Source organism: Hemitrygon akajei, chromosome 13 (assembly GCF_048418815.1).
Source record: "Hemitrygon akajei chromosome 13, sHemAka1.3, whole genome shotgun sequence".
NCBI classification, from domain to species: Eukaryota; Metazoa; Chordata; class Chondrichthyes; order Myliobatiformes; family Dasyatidae; genus Hemitrygon; species Hemitrygon akajei.
The window spans coordinates 6258003-6277114 of NC_133136.1; the positions used below are offsets into that span (position 1 = coordinate 6258003).

Sequence of the window (19112 nt, forward strand, 5' to 3'; positions counted from 1 at the left end):
TGTACACTACCTTAACCATTTCCCCCTCTCTTTTTGCACTACCTATTTAATTAGACTTTTTAAAATATATTGTTTTTATTGTAATTTATAGTTTTATTATTATTATGTATTGCTACCGCAAAACACCAAATTTCACGACATATACCAGTGATAGTAAGCCTGATTCTGATTCTGAAAAAGCGAAAGTGCGAGACAATAGGACATCAACGGGTCAGCCGAAGCTCCCATTGGACCAGCCCGTCCATCAATCTCCTGCATCCGTGCTCTCTCTGAATGGCTGGGCGCCGCCGGAGTCCCGCCCCACTTCTTGCTGACGTAAGGGCAGCACGCGGTTGGAACGGAGGAGGAAGGCTGGGCTGACAGCGGGGCGCTCGATTACACATCGGGCCGGCTGTTGAGAGGAGGTGGCCGGCGGTGCGGTGAGTGCCTTGCTGGGCCCCGAGGGTAACGGGGGGGAGGCGGGGGCCGACCGAATGAACGGGGCGGGGTGAGTAGTGCGAGGCTGGTGTCTGAGGGGCAATTTGTTGCTGATGCTGAGGTGATGCCTGAAGACACTCTCTGTTGACTTTTAACATCGTACTTAAGCCACAACAGTATAGCGCAGGAACGGGCCCTTCGGCCCACAATGTAGTGCAAGGTTAAATAAAGTAATAATGGAAGGGCCAACTGAACTAATCCCTTTTGCCTACACAATGTCAAAACATTTCATTTTCCTCACGTTCAAAGTTCAAAGTAAATTTATTATCACAGTACATATACGTCGCCTTATCCAGCCTTGAGATTCCTTTCCTGTGGTCATTCACAGTAAATACAAAGAAACACAATAGAATCAAAGAAAAACCACAGAACAAGCCTGACAAACAACCGCTGTGCAAATACAAAAAAGAGGAAAAAAAGTCAGTCTAAAGGTCTCTTAGAAGTTTCTAACGTATCTGCTTTTACCACCACCCCAGGCAGTGCATTCCAGGACTCACCACTCTTGCCCCTCACATCTCCTTTGAAATTACCCCCTCACCTTAAATGCATGTCCTCTAGTATTAGACGTTTTAATACTGCTAAGCAGGTATGATGCCTCATAACCTTATCAGGTTATCTTATCAGATCTCCCCTCTGCCTTCATTGCGCCAGAGAAAACAACCTAAGTTTGTCCAACATCTCATTATAGCACATGCCCTCTAATCCAGGCGGCATCCTGGTAAACCTCTTATAAAGCTTCAACATCCTTTCTGTAATGGGGCGACTAGTATAATCCCAAAGATGGTTCTGTGCCATAAATGTCAACTGTATATACATTTCCATAGATGCTAACTGAATTGCTGAGTTCCTCCAGCATTTTGTGGACTTTCAGCATCTGTAGTCTATTATTTTAGAGGATTGCATAGTTCCCTCCCTCTCTTTGCAAGAAATGGTACATACATTATGTGAGTTGAAATAGAAACCCAACAAAGAATTACTGTTCTCAATTGTTCATCCCAGGGCAATTTTTTCTTGTTAATATTTTCAGAATTGAGTTTATTTTCATGGTATTATATGATGTGACATTGTTTTGTAGCAAAAGTTACCATAAGTTACAAAAAGTAGTAGATATAACCGAGTCCATCAAGGGTAAAATCCTCCCCACCACTGAGCAAATCCACAAGGAATGCTGTAACAGGAAGCAGCATCCACCATCAAGGACTTCTATCATTTAGGCCATGCTCTCTTCTCACTGCCACCATCAAGAAGGAGGTACAGGAGCTCCAGAACTCTCACCAGCAGGTTCAGGACCCACCTCAACCATCAGGTTCTTGAACCAGAGGGGATAACTTCAATTACCACAACTCTGAACTGATTTCACAACCTGTGGACTCACTGTTAAGGACACTATGATTCATGTTCTCAATATTATTTATTTTTTTAATTGTCTTTTTTTGTATTTGCAGTCTGTCTTTTGCACATTGGTTGTTAGTTTTTGTGTGTGATTTTTCATTAATTCAATTGTATTTCTTTGTATCTACTGTGAATGCCTACACAAAAGTGAATTAGGGTTATATATGGTACTTTGATAATAAAGTTACTTTGAACTTTGAAAGTAATGAGGTCATGTTCATAGTATTCCTTATCTTGCCTGTTCAGTATTACAACAATGGAAAGTGAGAGCACAGGTACAAAATGAGAGGGGAGAGATTTAAACGAGACTTGAGAGGTAAATTCTTTACACAAAGGCTAGTGATTATCTGGAATGAGCAGCCAGAGAGAGTGGTTGAGTTGAATACAATTATAATATAGGAGGTTGTCGTAGGTTGCAATGGGAGCTGGGCTGAGAAGTGGCAGATGCAGATCAACCCAGGAAAATGTGAAGTGATTCACTTTGGAAGGTCAAATTTGAAGGTAGAATACAGGATTAAAGGCAGGATTCTCAGCGGTGTGGAGGAACAAAGGGATTTTACGGTCCGTGTGTATAGATCCCTCAAAGTTGCCGAACAAGTTAGATTAGATTCAACTGTATTGTCATTGTGTCAAGTACAGATGCAAAGCCAATGGAAATGTAATTAGCATCTAACCAGAAGTGTAAAAGAAGTGTTATTTTCAAAATAACTGTGAATAAAAAGTAAGTGCTACAGCATACAAATATAAAAGTACTGAGACAGTACAATATGGGTGCAATATTGCATAGCGCTGTGATGTGAAGTTCAGCAGGGTCACAGCCTCAGGGCTCTTCCTGAGCCTGCTGGTGTGGGAGTGGAGGCTCCTAAAGCACCTACCAGATGGGAGGAGAGTAAAAAGTCCATGGTAGGGTGAGATGCATCCTTGATAATGCTTTTTGCCCTGCCCAGGCAGTGTTTATGATAAATATTCTCAATGGTGGGCAATTGGGTGTCGATAATCCACAGATAGTTTTCACAACCCGCTGGAGTGCTTTGCGGTCCGATGCGGGACAATTGCCATACCACACTGAGATGTAGTTGGTGAGTATGCTCTTAATGGTACAGCGGTAAAAGTCTGTCAGTATCCTGGGATAGAGGTGAGCTTGCTTGATGCACCGCAGGAAATAAAGGCACTGTTGCACCTTTTTGATCAGGATGGAGGAATTCAGGGACCAGGTGAGATCATCGGAAATGTGGACACCAAGGAATTTGAAGCTTGATACACACTTCACTTGAAAGGGTAGTTAACAAGTGTATGGTCTGTTGCCCTTCATAAATCAGGGGATTGAGTTCAAGAGCCATGAGGTAATGTTGCAGTTCTATAAAATGGGTTAAACAAACCTTGGAATATTGTGTTCAGTTCTGGTCACCTCATTATAGGAAGGATGTGGAAGTTTTAGAGAGGGTGCAGAGGAGGTTTACCAGGATGCTGACTGGATTAGAGAGGGTACAGAGGAGGTTTACCAGGATGCTGACTGGATTAGAGAGGGTGCAGAGGAGGTTTACCAGGATGTTGACTGGATTAGAGAGCATGTCTTCTGAGGATAGACTGATCAAGCTAGGGTGAAGAAGGATGAGAGGTGACTTGATAGAGCTGTACAAGATGATAAAGAGCCATGAATTAAGTGAATAAGCTAGAGACATTTTCCTAAGGCACAAGGGACATAATTTTAAGGTGATTAGAGGAAAGTATAAGTTGGATGTCAGAGGTAGTTGAGTGGTGGCTGTGTGGAATGCCCTCTGGTGGTAGAGGTACATACATTAAGAATACACACACATTGCTGGAGGAACTCAGCAGATCAGGCAGCATTTATGGAAATCAATAGACAGTCAACATTTCAGGCTGAAATGTCTTCAAGACTCAGTCGAAAAGTCGACTATTTATTCATTTCCATAGATGGTGCCTAACCTGCTGAGTTCACTCAGCATTTTGTGTGTGTTGCTTTGGATTTCCAGCATCTGCAAATTTGCTTCTGTTCATATTAGGGACATTTAAGAGACTCTTAATAGACACATGGGTGACAGAAAAATGGATCGTTATGTAGGAGAGGAGGGTTCAAAGTAAATTTATTATCAAATTGCATATATGTCACCATATGCAACCCTACGATTCATTTTCTAGTGGGCATACTCAATAGTAATACCATAACAGAATCAATGAAAGACTGCCTAGATTTGCCATTCAATCAGACTGCAAAAGACGACAAACTGCAAATACAAAAATAAATAAATAAGCAATAAATATTGAGAACATGAGATGAAGAGTCCTTGAAAGTGAGTCCATGGGTTGTGGGAATATTTCAGTAATAGGGTAAGTGAAGTTGAGTGATGTTATCCCCTTTGGTTTTAGAGCCTGATGGTTGAGAAATGCCTGTTCCTGAATCTGGTGGTGTGAGTCCTGAGGCTTCTGTACCAGCTTCCTGATGGCAGCAGTGAGAAGAGAACATGGTCTGGATAGTGGGACTCCCCGAGGATGATTGCTGCTTTCCTGCGATAGCGTTTCATGTAGATGTGTTCAGTGGTGGAGAGGGCTTTACCCGTGATGACTGGGCCATACTCATTACTTTTTGTAGGATTAGATTGTTCTTGGAGTAGGTTAAAATACTGACACAATGTCATGGCTGAAGGCCCTGTACTGTGCACTATGTTCTATCTAACATTTTAGAAGAATTTGGATCGGTACCAGAGAGGAAGGTTTTGGAAGGTTTTAGGCTGAATGCTGGTGACTAGAATAAGTAGGGAAGATTCTGTGATCAGCATGGACCAGAATCAGGTTTATTATTACTGTCATATGTCGAAAAAATTTTTGTTTTGTGTCATTAAAGTTACTATAAGTTGAAAATAAATGGGGCAAAAGAAGAATAACAAAGTAGTGTTCATGAGTTTATGGGCTATTCAGAAATCTGATGGTAGAGGGGAAGAAGCTGTTCCTGACTTACTGATTCAAGTACATTTATTGTCAAAGAATGTATAAATTGTATAGCCTTGAGATTTGCTTGCTCACAGGTAGCCACAAAGCAAGAACCCAATTTGAAAAAAATAAAAGACCAACACTCGATGCGCAAGAGAAAGAAAACCATTACAAATTATGCAAACAATTGAAGCAAACATTTAGTGTGGGTCTTTAAGCTCCTGTACCTCCTTCCCAATGGAGGTAATGAGAAGAGGGCATCTTGTGGATGGCGATGGTCCTTAATGCTGGATGCTGCTTTGTTAAGGCACTGCCTTTCTAAGATGTTCCCCTTGGTGGGGAGAGTTGTACCCCTTACGGAACTGGCAGAGTCTACATCCCTCTGTTACACCAAAGGTAACGCATTGGCAATGTCCATCCCTTTGGCAGACTAATATTGTTTTATCTGCTCAATGTTGGTAAATTGGTGATCATCAGTGTACAAAAGTAAGTCACAAAGCTAAACTCTATGTCTTATGGACTGATGGGAGTATTGTAGGAAATACAGCAGCCAACCAATACCACAAGCTTCCATAAACAGCAGTATGAAATCTACTCAAATATTCATTGGGGATAACTTCACTCAACATCACTGAACTGTTCACTCAACCTATGGACTCACTTTCAAAGACTCTTCATCATGCTCTCAATATTCATTGTTTATTTATTATCATTTTGTTTCTTTGTATTTACTGTGAATACCTACAAGAAAAGTAATCTTGGAGACATATATGTACTTTGATAATAAATTTGCCTTGAACTTTGTAGATTTGAAGAATTAGAATTTGTTAGGGTGACTGACCTTCCAGAATGTGTCATGGAAATTTCCTTTGACCTTCTGAGGCAATAAGGGGTCTTTGTATCCTGTGAAAGGTGGCATCCCTAAAAATACATTGTTACTGTGTTGATTTTACCCATAAGACAATGGAACACAGTCTAATTAGCACTCACTAATTTTACTTAGTGGATCAGCATATAGGGTAGGTTTCTATAGTTGGAGTTTTATTGCATTTAAAATAATTATAATGCACACGGAATAAGGATCTCTGATTTTTGTTGTGGTATCATTATTTCTGTGCTGTTGTAAATATGAAACTGCACCTCAGCCAGTTTTGCTTTTAAAGTTGAACTCAGAAATGCAGAAATGATCTTTGACAGTTTGCAGTGGGGCTTGGTCATCAGTTATAAAATTATGCAATTTATAAAACACCAGCAGTTCTTTCATTTTGTGACATATCGGCAGAATTGATGCAATTGAAAATACAAGCGCGTGAGCCATGTTTGGACTGAATATGTGCAAGTTTGGATTTGTTTTCATTCATTCACTATTGCACCAGATAATTAGTTTTTCCAAAATATTCATATTTCAAAGATCAAATTACATTTTGTGATCAAAGTACATGTATGTCATCATATGCAACCCAGAGATTCATTTTTTGTGGGCATACTACAGAATAACAACCATTACTGAATCAGTGAAAGACCACCCAACCAGGACGTTCAGCCAGAGTGCAGAGGACAACAAGCTGTGCAAATACAAAAAGAAGAAATATCTTTTATTAGTTAAATTGGTTTGATTTTGAAATCTGTTTTAAGTTTAATTGTCATATAACCATACAGGAATACCCATGAATACAACCAAATGAAACACTGTTGCTCTGGGGCCAAAATGCAAAAACTCAGTCTCAACACTCATACGGAACACAAGGCACATATGGTACAGATAAGTTATTAGTAAAATAGTCACACAAACAAATATACTGCAAGGCCCTGAGTCCATGAATGCTGCAGCAGTCTGCAGTTGAACACAATAGGGGTTGTCTTCTGCCAAGCACACACAGGAGGGCAAAAGCAAATCCTCTGGTACCAGAACTGAGCACAGTACTCCTTGTGGGGTCTGACCAGGGTCCTACATAGCTGCAACATTACCTCTCGGCTCCTAAATTCAGTTCCACATTTGATTAAGGCCAATACACTGATGGGCCTTCTTAACCACAAAGTCAACCTGCGCAGCTGCTTTGAGTGTCTTATGGACTCGGACCCCAAGATCCCTCTGGTCCTCCACACTGCCAAGAGTCTTACCATTAATACTATATTCTGCCATTGTATTTGACCTACCAAAATGAACCACCTTACACTTATCTGGGTTGAACGCCATCTGCCACTTCTCAGCCCAGTTTTGCATCCTATCAATGTCCCGTTGTAACTTCTGACAGTCTTCCACACAATCCACAACACCTCCAATCTTTGTGTCATCAGCAAACTTACTACCCCATCCCTCCACTTCCTCATCCAGGTCATTTATAAAAACCACGAAGAGTAAGGGACCCAGAACAGATCCCTGAGGCACACCACTGGTCACCGACCTCCATGCAGAATATGACCCATCTACAACCACTCTTTGCCTTCTGTGGGCAAGCCAGATCTGGATCCACAAAGCAATGTCCCCTTGGATCCCATGCCTCCTTACTTTCTGTAAATGTTCATAAATCCTGCCTCTCAGGATCTTTTCCATCAGCTTACCAGCCATTGAAGTAAGACTCACTGCTGAATAATTTCCTGGGCTATCTCTACTCCCTTTCTTGAATAAAGGAACAACATCCTCATCACATTCTACAGGGGTTGTATTGAGAGCATCCTGAGCAGCTGCATCACTGCCTGGTTTGGAAATTGCACCATCTCGGATTGCAAGACCCTGCAGCGGATAGTGAGGTCAGCTGAGAAGATCATCAGGGTCTCTTCCCGCCATTACGGACATTTACACTACAAACTGTATCCGCAAAGCAAACAGCGTTACGAAGGACCCCATTCACCCCTCATGCAAACTCTTCTCCCTCCTGCCATTTCGGAAAAGGCACCAAAGCATTCGAGCTCTCACGACCAGACTATGTAGCAGTTTCTTCCCCCAAGCCATCAGACTCTTCAATACCCAGAGTCTGAACTGACACCAACTTACTGCCCTCTACTGTGCCTATTGTCTTGTTTATTATTTATTGTAATGCCTGCACTGTTTTGTGCACATTATGCAGTCCTGGGTAGGTCTGTAGTCTAGTGTTTTTTTTTTGTCTGTGTTGTCTTTACATAGTTCGGTTGTATTGTTTCATGTAGCGCCATGGTTCTGAAAAACATTGTCTCGTTTTTACTGTGTACTGTAACAGCAGTTATGGTTGAAATTACAATAAAAAGTGACTTGACTTGATCTGCAACCCTCCAATCCTCCGGAACCTCTCCCGTCCCCATTGATGATGCTAAGATCATCGCCAGAGGCTCCGCAATCTCCTCCCTCACCTCTCACAGTGGCCTGGGGTACATCCCATCCGGTTCTGGCAACTTACCCAACTTGATGCTTTCCAAAAGCTCCAGCACATCCTCTTTCTTAATATCTACATGCTCAAGCTTTTCAGTCTGCTGCAAGTCATCTCTACAATCACCAAAATCCTTTTCCATAATGAATACTGAAGTAAAATGTTCATTAAATACCTCTGCTATTTCCTCCGATTCCATACACACTTTCCTACTGTCACACTTGATAGGTCCTATTCTTTCACGTCTTATCCTCTTGCTCTTCACATACTTGTAGAATGCCTTAAGGTTTTCCTTAATCCTGCCCACCAAGGCCTTCTCATGGCCCCTTCTGGCTCTCCTAATTTCCTTCTTAAGCTCCTTCCTATTAGCCTTATAATCTTCTGGATCTCTAACATTACCTAGCTCTCTGAACCTTTTGTAAGCTTTTCTTTTCTACTTGACTACATTTATTACAGCCTTTGTACACCACGGTTCCTGTACCCTACCATAACTTCCCTGTCTCATTGGAACGTACCTGTGCAGAACTCCACACAAATATCCCCTGAACATTTGCCACATTTCTTCCTACCTTTCCCTGAGGACATCTGTTCCCAATTTAAGCTTCCACTTTCCTGCCTGTTAGCCTCATAATTCCCCTTACTCCAGTAAAACGCTTTTCTAACTTGTCTGTTCCTATCTCTCTCCAACACTATCGTAAAGGAGATAGAATTATAATCACTATCTCCAAAATGCTCTCCCACTAAGAGATCTGACACCTAACCAGGTTCGTTTCCCAATACCAAATCAAGTACAGTCTCTCCTCTTGTAGGCTTATCTACATATTGTGTCAAGAAACCTTCCTGAACACACCTAACAAACTCCACCCCATCTAAACCCCTTACTTTACGGAGATGCCAATCGATATTTGGGAAATTAAAGTCTCCCATCATGACAACTCTGTTATTATTACACCTTTCCAGGATCTGTTTCCCTATCTGTACCTTGATATCCCTGGTATATTAGACGGCCTATAAAAAACACCCAGTAAAGTTATTGACCCCTTGCTTTTCCTAACCTCCATCCACAGAAACTCTGTAGACAATCCCTCCATGACGTCCACCTTTTCTGCAGCCATGACACTATTTCTGATCAACAGTGCCACGCCCCCACCTCTTTTGCCTCCCTGCCTGTCCTTTCTGAAACATCTAAAACTCGGCTCTTGAAGTAACCATACCTGTCCCTGAGCCATCCAAGTCTCTGTAATGGCCACCACATCATATCTCCAAGTACTGATCCATACTCTAAGCTCATCCGTTATGTTCACAATACTCCTTGCGTTAAAATAGATACATCTCAAACCATCCATCTGAGCGCGTCCCTTCTCTATCACTTGCCTATCCTCCCTCACACACCATCTCCTAGCTTTCTCTATTTGTGAACCAACCGCCTCTTCCACATGCTGTCTCCTAGCTTTCTCTATTTGTGAACCAACTGCCTCTTCTCCAGTCTCTTCAGTTCCGTTCTCACCCCCCAACAATTCTAGTTTAAACTCTCCCCAGTAGCCTTAGCAATCCTCCCCGCCAGGATATTGGTCCCCCTGGGATTCAAGTGCAACCAGTCCTTTTTGTGCAGGTCACACCTGCCCCAAAAGGTGTTCTCCTTTTATATTTGTGTACTAGAAACAACTTTAAACAATTTTGAGCAAATACCAATTATTAAACCACAAAATGCTGGAGGAACTCAGCAGGAATATGTGAAGGGCCTTGCATGCCATGTCAGTGGACCCTGACTCTTGTTTTTCAAGGTCTGTGGTGGTGCCTCTTGGTGTTAAACAAAGTAACACACAGACATTCTTTCTCCATTAAAGAAAGTGGAAAGATAAGGCTCATTTTATACCCTTTATTGTTATCTGCAGTTATGGCTATTAAAAGTAACATTTGTTTATTTACTTAGTTGACTAGCCATACACCCACCCACCCACCTACCACATAGGAACAGGCCCTTCCGGTCCAACGAGCTGGGCCAACAGCAACCACTGATTTAAGCCTAATAACAGGACAATTTACTATGACTAATTAACCTACTTACTGGTTTATCTTTGGACTGTGGGAGGAAACCCACGCCTCCCACGGGGAGGAAGTATAGACTCCTTACTGATGACTCTAGGATTGAACTCTGACCTCCACCCCAAGCTGTAATAGCGTCGCAGTAACCTCTGTGCTACTGTGCCCTCTTATAACATTCTTCAAGCATTAGCTATTCTCTTTTATTTTCTCTTTTCAGCAATGCTGACTGTCCAAGTAGGCTTATTTTTCCCCACTGAACTCGTGAACTCATACCTAAACCCAGTGGTTCAGTCCTTTCCCATCTACATTTGCGGCGCTTCTCATGCCCTCATCTTCACCATTGATGTTCAGTCCCTTTAAATGTCTAACCTCAAAGCTTTCCATTTCTTTCTCAAGAAAAGAACCAGCCTGTTCTCTGCCACCACCATCCTCCTCTGTCTGGCAGAAATGGTCCTCACCCTCAACAGTTTTTTTTTTCCTTTGCCTCCTCCCACTTTTTCCAGACTCTGTAGCCATGGGCACCCTCAGGAGCCCCAATTATGCCTGCCTCTTCATTGGCTGCATACTACAGTCCATGTTCCAAGCCTTTCTCGGTAATGCTGCCCAACTCTTCCTCCGCTGCATTGACAACCGCTTTGGAGCTGCTTCATGCACCCATGCAGAGCCCAATAATTTCATTAACTTTGCCCCTAACTTCTTCCCTGCCCTTAAATGCATTTGTCCATTTCTGACACCTTCCTTCTCTTTCCCAATCTCTGTGTCCATCTCTGGAGACAAACTGTCAAACGACATCTTTTATAAATATACTGATTCCCACAGTTATCTTGACTATTCTTCTTCCCAACCCATCTCCTATAAAAATATCATTCTCTTTTCTCAGTTCCTTCATCTCTGCCACATCTGTTCCCTGGATGCAACTTTCCTTTCCAGGGCGTTAGAGATATCCTCAATTTCCCTTCCTCCGCTGTTATTGCTGGCCTCACCAGAATCTCCCCCATGTCCTGAACATCTGTGCTCACCCATCTTCCTACTGTCTTTATAGTGATAAGAGTTCCTCTTGTCCTTACTTACCGATCCATGAGCTTCCACATCTAACACGTCATCATCCATTCTTGTGGACAAGTTTGTTAGAGCTGTTGGGAGTGGTTTAAACTAATATGACAGGGGGATGGGAACCAGTATGATAGAGCTGAAGATGAGCCAGCAGGTTTACAAGTAGATGATGGGTGTAACAAGAATGTAAGGAAGGACAAGCCAATGATTGGATACAAATGCAGACAGAGCAAAGAGTTAAATTGTACTACAGAGGCAAAATTCAAAAGGGCGAAGAATGCAGACTGAATGTATTTAAATTTTACATAGCATTCGGAATAAGGTGGACAAACTCGTGACTCAATTAGAGATTGGTCCGTATGACGTTGCGGGCATCACTGAGTCGTGGCTGAAAGAAGGCCATAGTTGGGTGCTTAACTTTAAAGGACAGGCAGGAATGCATAGGTGATGGTATGGCTCTATTGGTAAGCGATGGAATTACATCTTTAGAAAGAGGTGACATAGGGTCAGAGAATGTTAAATCTTTGTGGGTGGAGTTAAGAAACTGCAAGGGTAATAAAACCATTATGGGAATCATATATAGGCCTCCAAACAGTAGCCAAGATGTGGGGTGACTTGCCAAGAAATGGATCTGGAAAAGGCATGTAATAAGGGTAATGACACAATTATAATGGGGACTTCAATACTCCTCTGATGGGGGTATCCAGAACTAGAGGGCACAGCCTCAAAGTTAAGGGGTGACCTTTTAGAACGGAGGTATGGAGTAATGTTTTTGGGCAGAGAGTAGTGAATCTGTGGAATGCTGTGCCACAGACTGCAGTGGAGGCCAAGTCCATGGGTATATTTAAGGTGGAAGATGATCGGTCAGAGCATCAAAGGATACGGCGAGAAGGCAGGTGTAAGGGGTTGAGTGGGATCCGGGATCAGCCACGATGCAATGGTGGAGCAGACTTGATGGGTTGAATGGCCTACTTCTGCTCCTATGTCTTATGGTCTTATGGTGCACAACTTCCACCATCTCCTACAGGATTCTACCACTACATGTATCTTTACCTTCCCCCTCTCCGCTTTTTGCATGACTTTGAAGAATAAAAACAGGGCAGTTGGAGTGGAGATGGGTGAACGTCGTGATGGATCCCACCCAACCTATTCATGGGCTGTTTGTTCGACATCAGGACCACCAGACTCAAAAAATGGTTACTTTCCCCAAGCTGTAACAGTGATTAACACCTCCACTCACTAACCAACCCCTCCACACTCCTAACCACCACTACTTTATCATTTCTTTGTAGTCCCTTATGTACATACACTGTGCCTAGTGTCACTTTGTGAACATACAATCAATCTATGTATACAAGCTATCTTAGATATTTTTGGTACTACATGGGATCTGGAGTAACTTTCAGCATACATCCACAGTGATGAAGTGCCTTGAAACATATCAACTCGTGCCTGAGGAGTGACCTGGATCTGCTCTAATTTGCCTATCATCACAGAACGTCCACAGCAGATGTCATCTCATTCGCTCTTCACTCAATCCTGGAACATTTGGATAGCAGAGATGCATACATCAGGATACTCTTTGTTGATCAATAGCTAATCCTCTTGTTAGACATACTTTGCATATATGGGCTCAGTTTAGGAAATGCTATGGTTTCCAGGGGTTTTCCGTTTCTAGCCCTGTCGCACATAATCACCTTTTTTTACCTACTACGTACGATTCAGCATTCCATGTTTGGTATAGGAAGGGCATTAGACATTTTGAAGATCTTGTCATTGATAATCGCTTCGCTGCTTTTCAGCAGCTCTGTTAAGTTCAACCTGCCTAACACTCACTTTTTCAGATATCTCCAAATCCGACACTTTATTGCTCCTTTAATTCCTAACTTTCCTGAAATGCCTGCGAAAAATGCTATGGACCTATTTCTTTCTATTAATCCACTAGGTAAAGGTTTAATATCAATTATCCGAGATAAACGAGCAGCCTTACGACGGGCCCCTGTGGATAAAATTAAAATGGCCTGGGAGCAGGATTTAAATATCTCCTTATCCGAGGAGAGCTGGGACTCAGTTCTTAAATCGGTTAACTCAACCTCTCTTTGTGCTCGCCATTGCCTTTTACAGTTTAAGATTGTTCATAGAGCCCATATGTCTAAATCTAAACTATCTCGATTCTACCCTGGCATTAGCCCGCTCTGTGATAAATGCAAGAGGGGCGTGGCCTCTCTCATCCATATGTACTGGCTCTGTCCTAGCTTGGAGAAATTCTGGAAAGATGTCTTCACTACATTATCGAGTATTCTGAATCAGCACCTAGAACCAAACCCCTTAATTGCTCTGTTCGGTTTTTGGGGCGAGACAGATTTATGTCTGGGTCCGACCAAATGCCGAATACTATCCTTTGCCTCTCTCCTGGCTAGACACTTGATCCTCCTTAGATGGAGAGATGTTACCCCGCCCACTCATGCGCAATGGCTTAACGACATTATGGCCTGCTTGGACCTCGAAAAAATTCATTATTCAGTTCTTAATTCGGATCTAAAGTTCCATAAGGTTTGGGGACCTTTTATCGAGTACTTTCATAACCTTCCTCTTGACTAGGGTTTTTTTTCTTCTTTTCGGTCCCTTGCTTTCAGCTCCCTTTTTTTTCTGGTAGTAGGCATTATTATCCTCTGTTGCTAAGTGTATTCACAGTCTGGGAGTTTGACTGTCCTGACCTATACTCTTTATACTGTGTTGTGGTCGGTCTGGAGTTGTTGTTTTTTATCTTGTGTTGGGCTTGGGGAGGACACTAAGCTTACTTGTCTTTAATTTAGGTGCTTTTTTGTTAAATTCTCTTCCTTTGTAGCATATTGTTATTGTATGCTTAATTTTGCACTGTATTAATGCTCCTCATTGGGATTTGGGGTTTTTAATTTGTAAAATGTTTTGAAAAACTAATAAAAAAAAATGTTTAAAAAAAAGGATACTCTTTGTTAACTACAGCTCGGCATTTAATACCATCATCCCCTCAAAACTAATCAATAAGCTCCAAGACCTGGTCCTTAATATCTCCTTATGCAACTGGATCTTCGATTTCCTCACTTGCAGATCCCAGTCAGTTTGAATTGGCAGCAGCATCTCCACAGTCACCATTAGCACAGAGCTTTGTACTTAGCCCCCTGCTCTACTCACTTTATATTCATGACTTGAGGCTAAATGCAGCTCCAAAGCCATATTTGTTTGCTGATGACATCACTGTTGGTTGAGTCAAAGGTAGTGTCAAATCAGCATATAGGAGGGAGATTAAGAGTCTATCTAAATTTTGCCACAACAATCTCTCACTCAATGTCAGCAAAACCTGATTATTGATTGCAGGAGGAGGTCCATGAGCTGGCCCTCATCAGGGGATCAGAAGTGGATGGGTCATACCATTTCAGAGGATCTGTCCTGAGTCTACCACATAAGTGTCATTACAAAGAATGCACGACGGTGCCTCTACTTCCTTAGAAGTTTGTGAAGATTCAGCATGTATTCTAAAACTTAACAAATTTCTGTTACTGTGTGGTGGCTGTACAATGGAAAAGCCTACGAAAAGTAGTGGGTACAACCCAGTGCATCACAGGTAAAGACCTCTTCACCACTGAGCACATCTACAAGTAGCATTTTCACAGGAAAGCAGCATCCATCATTAGGGACTTCCACCATCCAGGCCATGCTCTCTTCTCGCTACTATCAATAGGAAGGAATTCCTTTGGTCTCACACCACCAAGTTCAGGAACAGTTAATATCCCTCAACCGTCAGGCTCCTGTACTGGAGGGAATAACTTCACTTAATTTCAGAGAAACATTGTCTCGTTTCTATATACGTTATATGGGTTATATACATGTATATAGTTAAAATAAACTTGACTTGGTTTCACTCACCCCAACACTGAACTGGTTCCACAACCTATGGCAAACAAGAGAAAATCCACAGATGTTGGAAATCCAAGCAACACAGACAAAATGCTGGAGGAACTCATCAAGCTAGGTGGCATCTATGGAAAAAAAATACAGGCGATATTTCAGACCAAAACCCTTCAGCAGGACTGGAGAATAAAAGATGAGTAGAGTTGAAAGGTGGGGGGAGGAGGGGAGGGAGAAGCACAAGCTGATAGGTGAAGCCAAGAGGAAGAGGGGTGAAGTAAAGAGCTGGGAAGTTGATTGGTGAAAGAGATATAGATCTGGAGAAGGGAATGTAATAGAGGACAGAAGACCATGGAAGAAAGAAAAGGGGGGAGGAGCACCAGAAGGACGTGATGGGTAGGCAATGAGATGAGAGAAGGAAAAGGAGGTGGGAGTGATTGGGGGGAGCATTGGTAGGAGGTAGAAGTGGGGGGTGCGGGAACTATGAGGTTGGTGGCAGTAGATGGGAGAGATCCCCAGAGCTAATGGGTGATGGTGTGAGGGACAACGGCCTGTGCTCTTTTGCACATTGGTTGTATGTCTGTCTTGATAAGTGCAGTCTTTCATTGATGTTACTGTGTTTCTGCATTTACTGTGAATGCCCACAAGAAAATCCACCCCCAGGGTTGTATACAGTGACCTGTATGTTTGTTGTTCAGTCGTTAAGTAGAGTCCAACTCTTGGTGACCTCATGGACCAAAGGGTCCATAGGGTTTCCATGGCAAGATGCGGAAGTATAGTAGATACTGCTACTGCCCAGGTTGGGACCCAGCTGGGTTTGAACTCAGGACCATATACCTTGAAGTCTAGTGCGGATACCACTACGCCACCAGCCAGCATACATGTACTTTGATAATAACTTTACTTTGAACTTTGTCATGGTAACGGAATAAATGAGGTTCAAAAAATAACAACAGGATTGTGAATAATCTGTTACAGCTCACTGGCCAAATCTGCTGGAGGCTCAAGCTTATAATGGGTTTGGAAGACTGTCTTAGGTGGGTGGTGAGGATGATGGTGGCTTGTTTTTCTGCTGTTTTGTTGCTTGCTGTGTTCTCTGTTGTTTTGCCAAGCATGGTGAGCATGCTGTGTTGGCAGTGGAATGTGTAGTGGCATTTATGGGCTGCCCCCAGCCCATCCTTGGGTTGTGCTTGTTGTCAATGCAAACATATTTCACTGTATGTTTCTAAATAAATCTAAATCAGCTTTGAACAGACTGTTAAGCAGATCGGTGATATTAGTGGTTGTGATCAGAGTTACAATAGGAGAGCTGTTATTCAGTTCCGGGGTTCAATTAGCTTAGTTTTATTTAAGTCACCCCTTCTTCAAAGCTCACATTATTCTCTTGTTTTTAGTTGTTTTCTCTTTCATTTTTTTCCACTGCACATGAACAAAACTCCAAAGATACACAAGTACAGATATCATACTCAAATGATGCATGCAGCTATTCATAACAAGAACATTTTGTTCTTTTATATTGCACAGCAGAGGTTGTGAGCACCTGATTTGTAAGTGGAGATAAGAAAATTGTCTCCCACTCATTAGACCACGAAGCAAAGATCCATAAAATGGTGTTTTTAATACTTTTGTAGTCATGGTCAAACAGTGTGAAAGTAAGACGTTCAGCCCACTAGCTCTGAGATGGCCTCAGTCTCCCATTGCTGCTTATTCTAACAGAGTGGAAAAGCAGTTGTCAATATTACATAGGAATATATCATAAATAAATAAATAAAACACCCGCTAGTGGTGGTTGTCCGACAGTAACAGGAAACCTGTGCAGGAGAGTTTTTAAAATGGAAAAGACCATAAGATATAGGAGCAGAAGCCATTCGGCCTGTCAAGTCTGCTCCACCATTCAGTCATGGACTGATCTAATTCTTCCATTCTTCCCCACTCCCCTGCCTTCACCCCATCCCCTTTAATGCCCTGGCTAATCAAGAACCTATCTATCTCTGCCTTAAATACATCCAATGACTTGACCTCCACTGCTGCTTGTGGCAACAAATTCCACAGATTAACCACCTTCGACTAAAGTAATTTCTCCGCATCTCAGTTCTAAGAGGACACCCTTCAATCCTGAAGTTGTGCCCTCTTGTCCTAGACTCCCCTACCATGGGAAATAACTTTGCCATATCTCATCTGTTCAGGCCTTTTAACATTCGGGATGTTTCAATGAGATCCCCCCCTCATTCTCCTGAACTCCAGGGAATACAGCCCAAGAGCTGTCACACATTCCTCATATGGTAACCCTTTCATTCTTGGAATCATTCTCGTGAATTTTTTCTAAACCCTTTCCAATGTGAGTACATCCTTTCTAAAACAAGGAGCCCAAAACTGCACACAATACTACAAGTGTGGTCTCATGAGTGCCTTATAGAGCCTCAACATCACATCCCTGCTCTTACATTCTATACTTGTAGAAATGAATTCCAGCATTGCATTTGCGTTCTTTCACAACCAACTCAACTTGGAGATTAACCTTTTGGGTATCTTGTTCAAGGACTCCCAAGTCCCTTTGCATCTCTGCATTTTGAATTCTCTCCCCATCTAAATAATAGTCTGCCCATTTATTTCTTCCACCTAAGTGATGATCAAACACTTTCCAACATTGTATTTCATTTGCCACTTCTTTGCTCATTCCCCTAAACTATCAAAGTCTCAATGCAGGCTCTCTGTTTCCTCAACACTACCTGCTCCTCCACCTATCTTTGTATCATCAGCAAATTTAGCCACAAATCCATTAATACTGTAGTCCAAATCATTGACATACATCGTAAAAAGCAGTGGTGAGATCATAGATTATGAGAATGTTTCAATTATGGGGACGTGAGTGTAGTTATCCTCTTTTTTTTCAAGAGCCTGATGGTTGTGGGGTTGAACCTGTTTTTGAACCTGGTAGTGTGAGTCCTGAGGCTTTTATACCTTTTTCCTGATGGTAGCAGCAAGAAGAGAGCATGACCTGGTGGTGGGGCTCTCTGATGATGGATGCTGCTTTCCTACGACAGTGTTTCATGTAGATGTGCTCAGTGGTTGGGAGAGCTTTACCCATGGTGTTCTGGGCTGAATCCACCATCTTTTGGAGATTTTCTGTTCAAATACTTTTGTGTTTCCATACCTGGCCATGATGCAGCTGTCAATACACTCCCTACTACACATATGGAAATTTTAGATGCAATGCCAAATCTCCGCAGACTCCTGAGAAAGTAGAGGCACTGCTGTGCTTTCTTTGCAACTGCACTTAGCTGCTGGTTCTAGGACAGGTCCTCTGAAATAGTGGTACCCAGGAATTTAACTTTGCTAACCCTCTCCACATCTGATCCTCCTATGAGGACTGGCTCATGGACCTCTGGTTTCCCCTTCCTGAAATTTATAATCAGTTGCTTGGTCTTGTTGACATTAAGTGAGAGGTTGTTGTTAAGACACCACACTGCCAAATTTTCAATTGAATTGAACTGACTTTATTTCTTATATCCTTTACATATTGTGAGGAGTAAACATCTTTATATTATGTCTGTGTCTGAATGTGCAAATTATAGTAATTTTTTAATAAATAATATGTACAGTAAGATATACAACAGAACAGTCAAATATAGCTTAGAAATACAATTGTGTTAGCATGAATTAATCACTCTGATGGCCTGGTGGAAGTAGCTGTTCTGGAGCCTGTTTGTCCTTGCTTTAATGCTGTGGTACAGTTTCCTGGATGGTAGCAGCTAGAACAGTTTGTCCCCAATGATCCTTCAGGCCTTTTTTACATATCTGTCACTGTAAATGTGGGAAGATCACACCTACAGATCGCACCACTCTCTGCAGAGCCCTGTGATTGAGGGAAGCACAGATCCCATACCAGGCAGTGATGCAGCCGGTCAGGATGCTCTCAGTTGTGCCCCTGTAGAAAGTCCTTCGGCTTTGGGGACTCGTGCC

At 42.3% G+C, this 19112-nt stretch overlaps 1 protein-coding gene across 1 annotated transcript in view; it reads left to right on the forward strand.

The window, feature by feature from the left end:
* The first annotated feature begins 302 nt into the window (after positions 1-302).
* The window catches only part of me2 (malic enzyme 2, NAD(+)-dependent, mitochondrial), a 102630-nt gene continuing 83820 nt past the window's right edge, over positions 303-19112 (forward strand). Inside the window, exon 1 of the mRNA XM_073064084.1 lies at positions 303-419. The gene's annotated coding sequence lies outside the window, so the exon portion shown is untranslated. The remainder of the gene's footprint in view (positions 420-19112) is intronic.